The sequence below is a fragment of the Rhinatrema bivittatum genome, chromosome 3 (genome assembly GCF_901001135.1).
Source record: "Rhinatrema bivittatum chromosome 3, aRhiBiv1.1, whole genome shotgun sequence".
In the NCBI taxonomy this organism is placed as follows: Eukaryota; Metazoa; Chordata; class Amphibia; order Gymnophiona; family Rhinatrematidae; genus Rhinatrema; species Rhinatrema bivittatum.
In genome coordinates this window covers 233,962,801-233,975,365 of record NC_042617.1, presented here as the reverse complement: position 1 = coordinate 233,975,365, position 12,565 = coordinate 233,962,801, and positions in this window count along the sequence as shown.

Sequence of the window (12,565 nt, the reverse complement as noted above, 5' to 3'; positions counted from 1 at the left end):
GTCCAAAAGTTAATTTGACTGCTTCTGGAATTAGTAAGCATGCAGCCGCAATGCTTCTTAGACAACCTGGCCATCCTTTTGCAACATTGTCCATTCCTTTCGAGAGATATGCAACAGGTCGCTCCCATGAGCCTAGAGTTTGAGTCAATACCCCTATGGCCATGCCTTTTTTCTCGTCGACAAATAGATGGAATGGTTTCATTACATCTGGCAGTCCTAGTGCAGGTGGTTCAATCAAGGCATCTTTCAGTTGTTGTAAGCTTGTCAGTTCATGGGTTTCCCACTGAAAAGGCTGAGATTCTGCCTCCTTTCCCCGCAGCTTATCGTACAGGGACTGGGCGATAACAGCGTAGTTAGCAATCCACAGCCTACAGTATCCTGCAGCTCCAAGGAACGCTCGGAGCTCTTTCTTGCAAGTGGGTACAGGTTGACCTCGTATTGAACTGGTACGGGATATTCCAAGGCAACGGGTACCTTCCCGGATCTGGAATCCCAAGTATTCTACTTCCAATTCACAAATTTGCACCTTCTTTTTACTTGCACGGTATCCTTTTGAGTACAACGTCTTTAACAAGTGGAGTGTGGCTATAGCACATTCGTGATACGTTTCACGAAACAACAGAAGGTCATCCACATACTGTATGACTGGCCCATACGTTACTTGGTACATCTTTAAGTCTTTTGCCAGTTGCTCCCCGAACATCGTGGGTGAGTGCTTAAATCCTTGCGGTAAGCGAGTCCATGTGTACTGCTGCTTGATTCCAGTTTGTGCATTTTCCCATGTGAAGGCAAAGATGTTCTGGCATTCTTCTGCTACTGGAACGGAGAAGAAAGCATCTTTGAGGTCAATGACGCTGTACCACTTAGAGGTAGGGGAAACTTGAGCCAAGATTGAGTATGGATTTGGTACAAGGGCTACTAGATCTGCTACTTGATTATTCACTTTCCGTAAATCTTGTACAGGTCGGTAATCAGTAGAACCGGGTTTCTTTACGGGCAGTAGAGGGGTGTTCCAAGCAGATCGGATTCGCCTGAGAATTCCCAAATCATACAGTCTTTGCAGATGCATTTCAATTCCTTCTCTGGCCATGTATGGAATGGGGTATTGAGGTTGATTGATCACCTGTGCATTCTGCTTCATTTCTATCCATACGGGGATAGCGTCGATAGCTATTCCTCCCGGATTCTGTTCGGACCATACTTGGGGCACACTATCCATCAGTTGTCTGCGTTGTTTGTTAAGAGGGGTATCCCTTTCGTATCGATGCAGAGTGATTTGTTCAAGAACGGGGAGGTGTAGTCTCCATTCTTCTTGTAGTGGACATATCAGGGAAACTGGACTATCGGCAAAGGATGCCTTTATTTCACCGGTAGGTTCGAATTGCAAGGTAGCCCTTAATTTACATAGGAGGTCTCTTCCTATGAGGGGTACTGGGCACCCTGGCACGTAGAGGAATTGATGGGACACTAACTGTCCTCCTATTGTAACTTGCCGTTTCTGAAGGAAAGGAGCAGTTAATGGTTTTCCGGAAGCCCCAACTATAGAAATGTTTCTTGAAGTAGGCGTGGTGATGGCTGTGGTCATCACAGATCGTTGAGCCCCCGTATCCAACAGTCCTTTGAACGTTTCAGCGCCCACTCTTATCTCCACAAGGGGGTCTAGAGGAAGAGTTCCCCTTTCTAGTCATGCTTCACTATCCTCGCCGGAAGTTTCGCCTACAGTCATCTGCCATTCCGTTTCTTTAGATTTGGGCGGTGCGTATTCTCCCGGTTTTGCTTGCCGGCGCACCGTACACTCAGACTTCCAATGCCCTTCTTGTTTACAATATGCGCATTGGTTGGTTCCCAATGGCATTTTCCCACCTCTAACCAATCCTCCTCTATTCGCTCGTCCTCTTGGCAGCCCTCTTGAGGGTGGGTTGCCCCTTCCTCGGAATCCGGGATACCCGTTGTACTGCCTAGACGGGTTCCCGAAATTAGTTTCTTCCAACGCTGCGGCTAACAGACTAACACGTTCTCTTAACTTTCTAGTTTCTTTCTTTTCTTTGCCGTCTCCATCCGGTTCTCGGTTTACATACACTTTATCAGCCATTGCCTTTAATTGGCTGATATTCATGCCCTCGAACCCTTCCTGCTTTTGCAACTTCCGGCGGATGTCTGGGCAGGACTGACTAACGAAGCTCATCAGTATAATAGATTGATACTTGGGATCCTCAGGATCGAATGGGCTGTATTGACGATATGCGTCCATTAATCGCTCCAAAAAGTTTCCGGGGGATTCATCTCTCTGCTGCACCACGTCTTTGATTTTTCCCATATTTACAACCTTCTGCTTTCCTTTCTTCAAAGCTTCAAGAAATGCGGTCTGATAGGCGGTTATGCGCTCCCGCCCTGCCGCAGTCTGGAAATCCCAGTTGGGATCCGCAGTCGGGGCTAAGCCTCTTACTGTGTCTTCGGGACGTCCGTCTGATCCGGCTCCTAATCGAGCTGCCTCCTCCATGTTTAACTGTATTTGCCGGCGTTCTTCAGTGGTGAAAAGAATAGAGGCTAGGTGCCGGATGTCAGCCCAGTTAGGATTGTGGGCAGCGAAAATGCCCCGTAAAAAGTCTACCATCTGTTCTGGCTTTTCAGCATATGATGGCCCCAGCTGTTTCCAATTAAAAAGATCGCTGGATGTGAAAGGTATATAAGTGAATAATCTTATTGTTTGCGTAGTACGATGCTCGTTTTCTTCAGTTGGGACTACGGGAACAACAGTTGATGTTTCCCTGATTGGTAATTGCAAACTAGCTGCGGCTTGGGTCTTACTGCGAGTTCCGTCTGACACGGATGCCTCGCCGCCGCCTTCTTCCTTTGCGGTCGCCGTTCCGGGTCGTTCTTCATGAGATGGTGCCATCCTTGGATCAGCTTGCGCATTGGAGGGGACTGGGGGGCTTGGTGGCGTGGGATATGTGGGGGGATAACTGGGGGCATATGGCGGCGGCAAAATATTTTCAGCGTCGGGCAATGCTGGAGGCGGCAGGGGTTTAATTTTTTTTTCTGGAGTCCGTGGATTCCCTTGTACTACAAATATGGCCGCCTCAGCTGACGCATGCTCTGTAGAGTCCAATATGGCCGCTTTGCCCTTTCTCTTCCGGTTTGGGGATTTCCGGTCTCCCATCTTACATGCTTGAGCCACCATTACGAGGGCGGCTCCCTCTACTAGTTTCTTCGCCCAGGATGGAGGATTTTCAATAACCGCGATCCACGCGGTTATATATGGTATATCCTCAGGGCAACCCGGATTCCCTTCTCGTATAACTATTTTCTGAACCCGTGTGGCCGTTTGGAAATTAAAGGTTCCTGTAGGAGGCCAATTTACACAGAAACCGGGCCACTTATGGGTGCATCGTTGAATCATTCCGGGTTTTGTACATTTATGGTCATCAAACACTTCGCTATAGTGTTCCGTCATGACTTTTAACGGAGTCGACCCGCTCCCTCCCATTAGGATAGAATTCACAGACAAAGGAGGGAAGGGAAGACGGATAGGTAAGGGGTCCGTATCCGTCAGACACAAAGGGTCACAATTGCCCCGACTAGAACGCGGTCGCCCGGTCTAGAACTGCGAGGCCATTCACTCTCTTTCACACAACAAGAAACCTATTCCCACTGTCGTATACGCTACTTATTGTTTCCAGACAGATTATTATTTCCAGACAGATTATTATTTCCAGACAGATTATTCGCGTGGTTTTCGGAGCATAATTCCTACTAACCACACTGCATGGGGCGTGATCAAGGCCCCCCTCGGTCAGCCAGAAAAGACCGGGCTATTTCCTGAGCTAGCTAGTCTTTACTTATTTCCAGATTCCCTTAATACTCGCCTGCAGGGGTCTTCCGATCGTCATGAAAGCCTTCTTCCCGGATCATCAATCCAGAGGTTCCGGCAGAATTTCTGTGGAACGATCCCCTCAGAAACCTGATCGCTGAACTCAGCGGTGGCCACTCACCAGGTATGTCTGGGGGACTGCTCCGCCTCCAAACTACCGGACCTTCTGGAGAGCTAAAATAGCGTCTCCGGTACCTCCTGGCTGGGCTCGCCAATGTAACCGTCTACTTTCTGTCAGTAAGGAGGTCCAGACAACTGATCCGCAAAGATAGACTTTTATTGCCAGCAAGATGCAGCTAAGACAACGGCTTAGTACAACTGCATGCCACGCCCCCTTCGGAGCAAACCTTTATACACTTTACAGTTCTTATCTTTCACACATGCGTTCTGGTTTTGCTGAACAAACATTTTACAAACTGCTGAGCAAGCAATAGCTAGCGTGGTCTCTAGTAGGTGTAGCTTATGATCAGACTATTGTTTCGTCATTTAATTGACGGGTTAGACATTCGCGATAGCGTTCGTATTAATACAATACAAAATATAAATCCAAAATGGAGTTACGTTCACTAAACGTTAGTGCGTAAGTACGTCATTACGTATTAGGTTCCGTTTGCGTTGCAAATGTTAGTAAATCAAAATGGCTGTGCGTTTCACTGCAGCATGATGAGACGAGAGGCGTCACAGCTGTGCATTGTTCAGGGGTTCATGGAATCGAACTCCTTCACCATCAGCAACCCCCTGGTTCCAGTTTCCCTCCACCCCCGCCATCGATGTAGAGAGCAGTGCTGGAGCTGCATCCAAGCGAAGCATCCAGCTCAATTGGTCAGGGGTAGTAACTGCTGCAATAAGGAAGTTACTCCCATGCTTATTTGTTTACCCAGCCTATGCCATTCAGTCCTTGTTAGTTGTTGTCTGAATATAATTCCTCTTTTCTTTATTCCCCCTGCCGTTGAAGCAATGTGTTGTGTTGAATATGTATTCCCAGTGAAGTATCAGGCTTAATTGATTCAGGGTAGTAACCGCCATAACAAGCAAGCTACTCCCATAATTATTTGTTTGCCAGACTATGTAATTCATTCCTTCTTGGTTGTTGCCTGAATATAAATCCTCTTTTCCTCTTTCCCCCCTGCTGTTGAAGCAGAGAGCTATGCTGGATATGCATTGAAGTGAAGTATCAGACTTATTTGGTTTGGGGTAGTAACCACCGCAACAAGCAAGCTACTCCCTGGTTTTTTTGTGAATGCAAATCCTTTTTTTTCCACATTTCCTCTTGCTGTTGAAGCATAGAGCAATGCTGGCGTTGCATTGACAATGAGTTGAGTATGTTTATTGAATAAGGGTATTAATCTCCAGGTAGTAGCCGTAATTCCCGCAAGCTACCCCCATGCCTCTGAGTCTTCCTCCCTGGAGTTTCAAATCGTGACCCCTGGATGCTGGGTTTTGAAGCCCGATACCAATTTCTGTGAGTTAAAATATCACAATAAATGGTCGAGCAGTTGGTATTGTGGACTTTGCCCAAAGACAAGGGCTGCATTCTCTCAGGCTGTCAAGAGTTGACTTTCAGTAATTCTTCATGATAAAAAGAACATAGAACAGCTTCCTCACCATAATCTTGTATCTTGTACACTGTTTTCTGCCCCTTAAGAAGTTAGTTACTATAAATATCTCATCTGTCCATGTTTGTTCATAATCTTTTTCAAATTTTCCTTAAGTTTTTGACAATCTAACATGATCCTCCTTTTTAAAAAATGGCTTAGCACATTCATGCTTGTTGTTATTGCCATAGATTACTTTCTGTTAGAAACGCTGCCCGCGGGTCTCCCCGCGAGCAGGCTGCACTCACCTTCCCCCATGCTGCCTTCACCCGATGCGGCCGGACGCCGAAGTCGGGCCTGCCTATGCGGCTGGAGCCATGGACTTTCCTGCTTCCTGCGGCCTGGAGGCCACCCACCGGGTCTCTCTTCACCGCAGCCGGAGCTGCGGACTTTTGTCCTCCCATGCGGCACAGAGCCGCCGCCGACATTCCTGCCATCTTCGCGGCCAGAGGCCGCAAGCCCCGAGCTGGAGTGGCGGCTGGAGCCAACTTCGGGGTCTCCTGCAGCGGCTGGAGCCACTGCCATCTTCGGGGCCTGCGTTCAGGCCCAGCCCTGCTGCCTGTGACGCTGACATCGGTGCAGACCACTGTCCGCGGTCCTGCACAAGCTCCTGCTGCTTCCTTCTTCCTAGGCACATGGCCGCGCCTTTCTACTGAATTTAAAGGGCCAGACACAGGAAGTGTGCTGGCCCCACCTAAGGACTGATTTCCTGACAGCCCTATAAAAGGGCTGGTCTTGTTATTGTTCTTTGCCTTGCATTGGAGTTACTTCACTCTGGAGGCTCCTGCCTGCCAGAGCTCCATCAGGTCTTCTTTGTGGAGCTCCTCATCATTTCGTCTTCTTCTCATGTCATTTCATGTCACATCTTGATTGCCTGAGGTCCCCGTCCAGATGTCCTGGTGTCTCGTCTTGATCTTCCACTTCCTGATGTCCCAGGTTCCTTGGTGTCTTGTTCCTGTGTCTTCAGCGCTCCTGAGCCTTCTGGTCCTGCCGGCCTTGGCCCCTCGGATGATGTCGTTCCCGAGTTGGAGTGGCCTGCAGGTGGACTGGTGTCCTGTGCTCCTGAGCCATCATGTCCTGCCAGCCTTTTGTGCTTCGGACGACATCTGGCTTCGTCGGAGTCCCATCTCGACTGGACTCTTCCCTGTGCTTGTCCCGCTCTCCACGTGGTCCGTGACCAGCCTCCGAGGGCTGTGCAGGGCGTGCAGTGGGACAGGGTGGTCCGCGACCAGCCCATTGGATCTGCCTGTGAAGGTAGTAGGGCACCCTGAGAAACAGTGCCAATGTTCACCCTCCCAGCTTCTCGTCTCATCTGGACTTCGTCAAGTTCCTTGTCTCGTCCTGGATGCCATTGCATCAGTCTTGGTGTCATGTCTTTGCTTCAACATCTTGTTCCTGATGTCGTCGCATCGACTTTTGGTCCGTGATGCCGTTGCATCGACCCCGGTCCGTGATGTCTTCGCATCAGCCGTGGTGTCATGTCTTCAATAGTCCTAGTGTCATGTCTTCAATAGCCCTGGTGTCATGTCTTCAACTACCTTGGTGTCATGTATGCAACAACCCTCGTCTGTGATGCCGTTGCATCAACCTTGGTGTCATGTCTTCATGTCAAGGCCCGTCTGCCCTCATTGTCAGGCCAGGCCTGCTACTCCATGCCGATCTAAGCGGCATATCCGAAAGCGCTCGGAATGGTCGGAGGACCATTCACATTCCAACATCATGTTGTTGGCCTTGGGAGCTTGCAGGCCTGGCAGAGGGTAAGACCGTCAGCCATGCTGGAACACGCCGTCAACCCTCGGTTCAGTCCTGGATCCGTCTGGGGTCGGGCTGAGGCCCAAGGGCACACTAAAACACCCGCTACGTAACACTTTCCAGAACTGCAGAGAGTCTGAGGCTGTTAAGTCGATGGGGCAGGCCTGTATTGTTCTGTGAAAGCAGTGGTTATAACTATTCACAAAAGCCTGAGGCACATCTTCATATCGAAAAGTGTTGTGTGATGTAAAATATCGCCACATTTTGGATTTTAAAGTCCTGTTAAATCTCTCCACAACCATTGCCTTAACATCGTTGTTGGCCACAACATGATGAATGCCTCTGTATTTTAACAAATTCTTCACAGAGCTATTTAAAACTCTTTACCCCTGTCTGTATTTTATTGGGAACATGGCCACCTTTAAATATTTTTTTCAAGTGCCTTGGCCACTTCATGTCCTGTTTTTGTTTTTAGGCTCACAACCCATGCATTTTTTGACAAAACATCTATCACCGTCAAAATGTATTTGTAGCCACTGTTATAACTGGGCAAGGTGGTCAGGTCGACCAGATCAACCTGCCATCACGCTTCCACATTTGATACTATGATTTTGTTTCTTTTAAAATGTATCCTGGCAGGTCTGTGTAATGAATAGCATCTTGGTCTGTAAGCCTTTCAGTCACTTGTTTTCTGGTCACTGTCTCATTAAATGCTTTAGCAGCCTGAAAAAGAGGATTTATTCCACCAAAGCTTCCTACAGTACCTGATTCATAATAAATTTTATTTAAGAGCTGCTTGTGCATGGTTTTTTGTATGGCTGTAAACACATAAGAACATAAGAAAATGCCATACTGGGTCAGACCAAGGGTCCATCAAGCCCAGCATCCTGTTTCCAATAGTGGCCAATGCAGGCCATAAGAACCTGGCAAGTACCCAAAAACTAAGTCTATTCCATGTTACCATTGCTAATGGTAGTGGCTATTCTCTAAGTGAACTTAATAGCAGGTAATGGACTTCTCCTCCAAGAACTTATCCAATCCTTTTTTAAACACAGCTCTACTAACAGCACTAACCACGTCCTCTGGCAACAAATTCCAGAGTTTAATTGTGCGTTGAGTAAAAAAGAACTTTCTCCGATTAGTTTTAAATGTGCCCCATGCTAACTTCATGGAGTGCCCCCTAGTCTTTCTACTATCCGAAAGAGTAAATAACCGATTCACATCTACCCGTTCTAGACCTCTCTTGATTTTAAACACCTCTATCATATCCCCCCTCAGTAGTCTCTTCTCCAAGCTGAAAAGTCCTAACCTCTTTAGTCTTTCCTCATAGGGGAGTTGTTCCATTCCCCTTATCATTTTGGTAGCCCTTCTCTGTATCTTCTCCATCGCAATTATATCTTTTTTGAGATGCGGCGACCAGAATTGTACACAGTATTCAAGGTGCGGTCTCACCATGGAGCGATACAGAGGCATTATGACATTTTCTGTTTTATTCACCATTCCCTTTCTAATAATTCCCAACATTCTGTTTGCTTTTTTGACTGCCGCAGCACACTGAACCAACGATTTCAATGTGTTATCCACTATGACACCTAGATCTCTTTCTTGGGTTGTAGCACCTAATATGGAACCCAACATTGTATAATTATAGCATGGGTTATTTTTCCCTATATGCATCACCTTGCACTTATCCACATTACATTTCATCTGCCATTTGGATGCCCAATTTTCCAGTCTCACAAGGTCTTCCTGCAATTTATCACAATCTGCTTGTGAGTTAAAAACTCTGAACAATTTTGTGTCATCTACAAATTTGATTATCTCACTCGTCGTATTTCTTTCCAGATCATTTATAAATATATTGAAAAGTAAGGGTCCCAATACAGATCCCTGAGGCACTCCACTGTCCACTCCCTTTCACTGAGAAAATTGTCCATTTAATCCTACTCTCTGTTTCCTGTCTTTTAGCCAGTTTGCAATCCACGAAAGGACATCGCCACCTATCCCATGACTTTTTACTTTTCCTAGAAGCCTCTCATGAGGAACTTTGTCAAACGCCTTCTGAAAATCCAAGTATGCTATATCTACCGGTTCACCTTTATCCACATGTTTATTAACTCCTTCAAAAAAGTGAAGCAGATTTGTGAGGCAAGACTTGCCCTGGGTAAAGCCATGCTGACTTTGTTCCATTTGTTCCACAGAGGTCTGTTTTTTAAAAGAAAACTAAATCCTTGTATTATTCACTTTTGAGGTCCACCAACCTCCAATAGCCAACACCCTGTTAACTATCCTTTTAGTATATTACAAAAGATCTGCTCAAATTCACTCTGAAAGCATAGGGGCCATTGCGCATGCATGTCTATATTGAGGGGAGGAGAAAAGTGGAAGATTCTCCCTATCACTGTATATAGAATGAGAGAAAGCTTCCTGCCACTTCACAGCTAGTAACTTTTATAACAGAGGGCCTAGAAAAAAAACCTGCTTCTGGCTCTGTCATCATTAAAAAGTGACAGGGGACAATTCTGATGACGTTTTGGTGGGAGGGCGGGGGGGGAAGTATGTGTTGTACTTCCGGTGAGATCATCAAAAACAGCCAGAGTCCATTAATTCTGTCGTCATTAAAAAGCCACAGAGCTTTTTCTGATGACAGTCTAGAGGGCACATTTTTGGGGGCATGGTGAGGATTAGACTTCTGGTGATGTCATACTAGTGATATCATAGGGGGTTCAGTTTGGGGCGGGACGGCTGTGGGTGGGGTCATGGGTGGAACTAGGGGGCATGGTCAGAGGTAGAAAGGGTGTGGCCAAGGCAGGGCTACACCCATTCACTTCTATGGGAGTTGGTGGGGCATAGACCAGACGTGAATGCTGATTGGCTGATGTCAGTTTTGAGAGACAGTGTACCCATAGACTACTCATACATTTCCTCCTTTTTTTACAGCTTCAAAATGTTAATCAAATTTTCAAACATCCTAAAAAGCTAATGTAAAAATCCCTATGTTAAGCTGTGTGTTAAAATTTAGTGCACAGTTTCTTAACACAGGTGCTAAAAACAAATCCTAATGCAGTTTGTAAGTGGTGTGCTAATGCATTGGGAGTTAAAAATGTGCACACATATCCAAGTTAAATGTGTGTTCAACAAAGGCTGAATACACTTTTTAACTCAGAGGAGTGGGAGAGTCTCTCAGGTATGATTTATGCGCACAAAATCATGTTTTGTGCACATAAAACTGTTTCGCCTCTCATCTCTCTTCCAAAGAAATTCCAGCATAGCCTCTGGCAGCATGTTGTTCCAAGGATCCAGGATAGAATGTCCTCCAAGTCTGGACTGCCTTTATAGATTCCTTAGCTTGTGGCATTCGCTGATGATGTCACATCCTCCAAGAGTATATGAGGAAGTCTCTTGCAACCAGCCAGTGCCTCAGTGTGTTGCTTTCTTGTCTTGTTCCATGTTCCTTGTTGTGGTTCCTTGCCTTGTCCCTTGCTCCTCTGTGCTCTTGTTGTCCAGTTCCTGCTTGTTCCTTTCCTTGCTTGTCCTGTTGTTCATGTGTGTCTTGTCTGTTCTGTTTGTCTCAGACTAACTTCCTGGATCCTAACCCTAGCCTGGCCTCTTTCCTTCTTCTGTCTGCTGCCTGCCCTGACCTCTGGCTTGTTACCTGTTCTGCTGTCTGCTGCCTGTCTTGACCCATACTTGCCTGGACTCTTCTCTTGGATTACTCTGGGAACCCACCTAAGTCCTGCTGGACCCTGAAATACAAGGGCTCAACCTGCGGCGAATGGGGCTGGTATAGGTGAAGCTCCAATTGGTGCTGCCATAGGGTTTCTCTGCCAACCGATGGCATGGGTATAGGGTGCTTGCTTACTAGGACTGTCAACCACCCCTCGGCACTAGGGGTCCACTTCTACCTAGCTGTAGTCCTGTATTTTGCACTAACTTAGAAGGGACCCCAATTGTGCCTCATTCTAGTTTAGTAGTCCAAGATATTTAGAGAGGTGGAGACCCTGGGAGTTTCAAAGCATTATATCAAATGTGTTAATGTTTGAACCTGCAGTATTCTAAGTGACCACTGGATGGCATTTAGTGTGATGCTGGATCAAATGACTTTGATTTTGGAAACTTGTTAATGTTTCTGAGGTGAAGGGATTTTCGTGATTTGTGATGACAGTCGGATTGGTGGGGAGGAAGGTATAAATACTGGGTCAAATTGGCAGGAATTACCCCTTTTAGGTTGGAGAATGGGAAGGGAGGGACCGCCAGGATGTAGAAGCCATTAGTAGCCAGCCCATGGATTGATGGGATCCAGGGACCCCTCCAGTGCGGAATGGGCCCTGCATGGGCTTGCCGCCCCCCCAAGGTCAAGAGTGGGAGAGTGGGAGATTCCTTTTCTGAGGAACTTTGAAGTAGCTGAAAGGATTTAGTGGAATAGCGCATGACCAATGTGAGGGGGTGGAGTGGAGATGAGAGGATAGGAGATTGGCAATCCTAGGGGAAGCAGAGGCACATGGAGGGAGCATAAGGGGGAGGGGTAGCAGCAGACATCTGATTGGAGGTACCAAAGTTTGAGCCAGCCAAGGCAGCAAAATAGCTTTTGCTGGTAATAAAAACTTAAGATACGCCATGTTGGGTTAAACTAAAATCCACTGAGCCTAGTATCCTGGGCTAAGAGTGGCTAGTTTAAGTAAAAAGTATCTGGCAGATCCAAAAACATAGCTCTGTTACTCACTCCCATCCTCTGGCAACAAATTCCATAACTTGTTTGTGTTCTGAGTGAAAAAAATACTTTCTATAATTCATTTTAAATATGCTAGTTGTTAGTTTCATGGAGTGTCCCCTTCTTTTAGTATTATTTGAATGGGTAAATAATTGTCCCTATTCACGCCACTCATGATTTTATAAACTTCTATCCTATCTCCTTCTCAGTTCTCTTTTCCAAGCTGAATAACCTTAATCAATTTAGCCTTTCATAACAGAGCCATTCCATCTCCTTTATCATTTTTGTTGCCCTTCTCTATACGTTTTCTAGTTTCACTGGGTGTTTTTGAGATGGGGTGACCAGAACTGCACATAATGGTCAAGGAGTGGTCACACCATGGATCAATGCCAAGGCATTTTGATATTTTTTTATTCTTCATTCCTCTCCAAATAATTCCTAACATTCTATTTGCTTTTTTGTCCACTTCTGCAGACTGAGCTGGGTCTAAGCTAGGGATGTGCAGAGCAAAATTTTATGTTCATATTTTTTATGTCCGAAAGGGGGTCCCACTTGCGGCCAATATGGACATAAAAAAAATCCAATGAGTTGGGTATATGTACATATGTGCAAAAAAAAAATTTAAACCCCCTCACC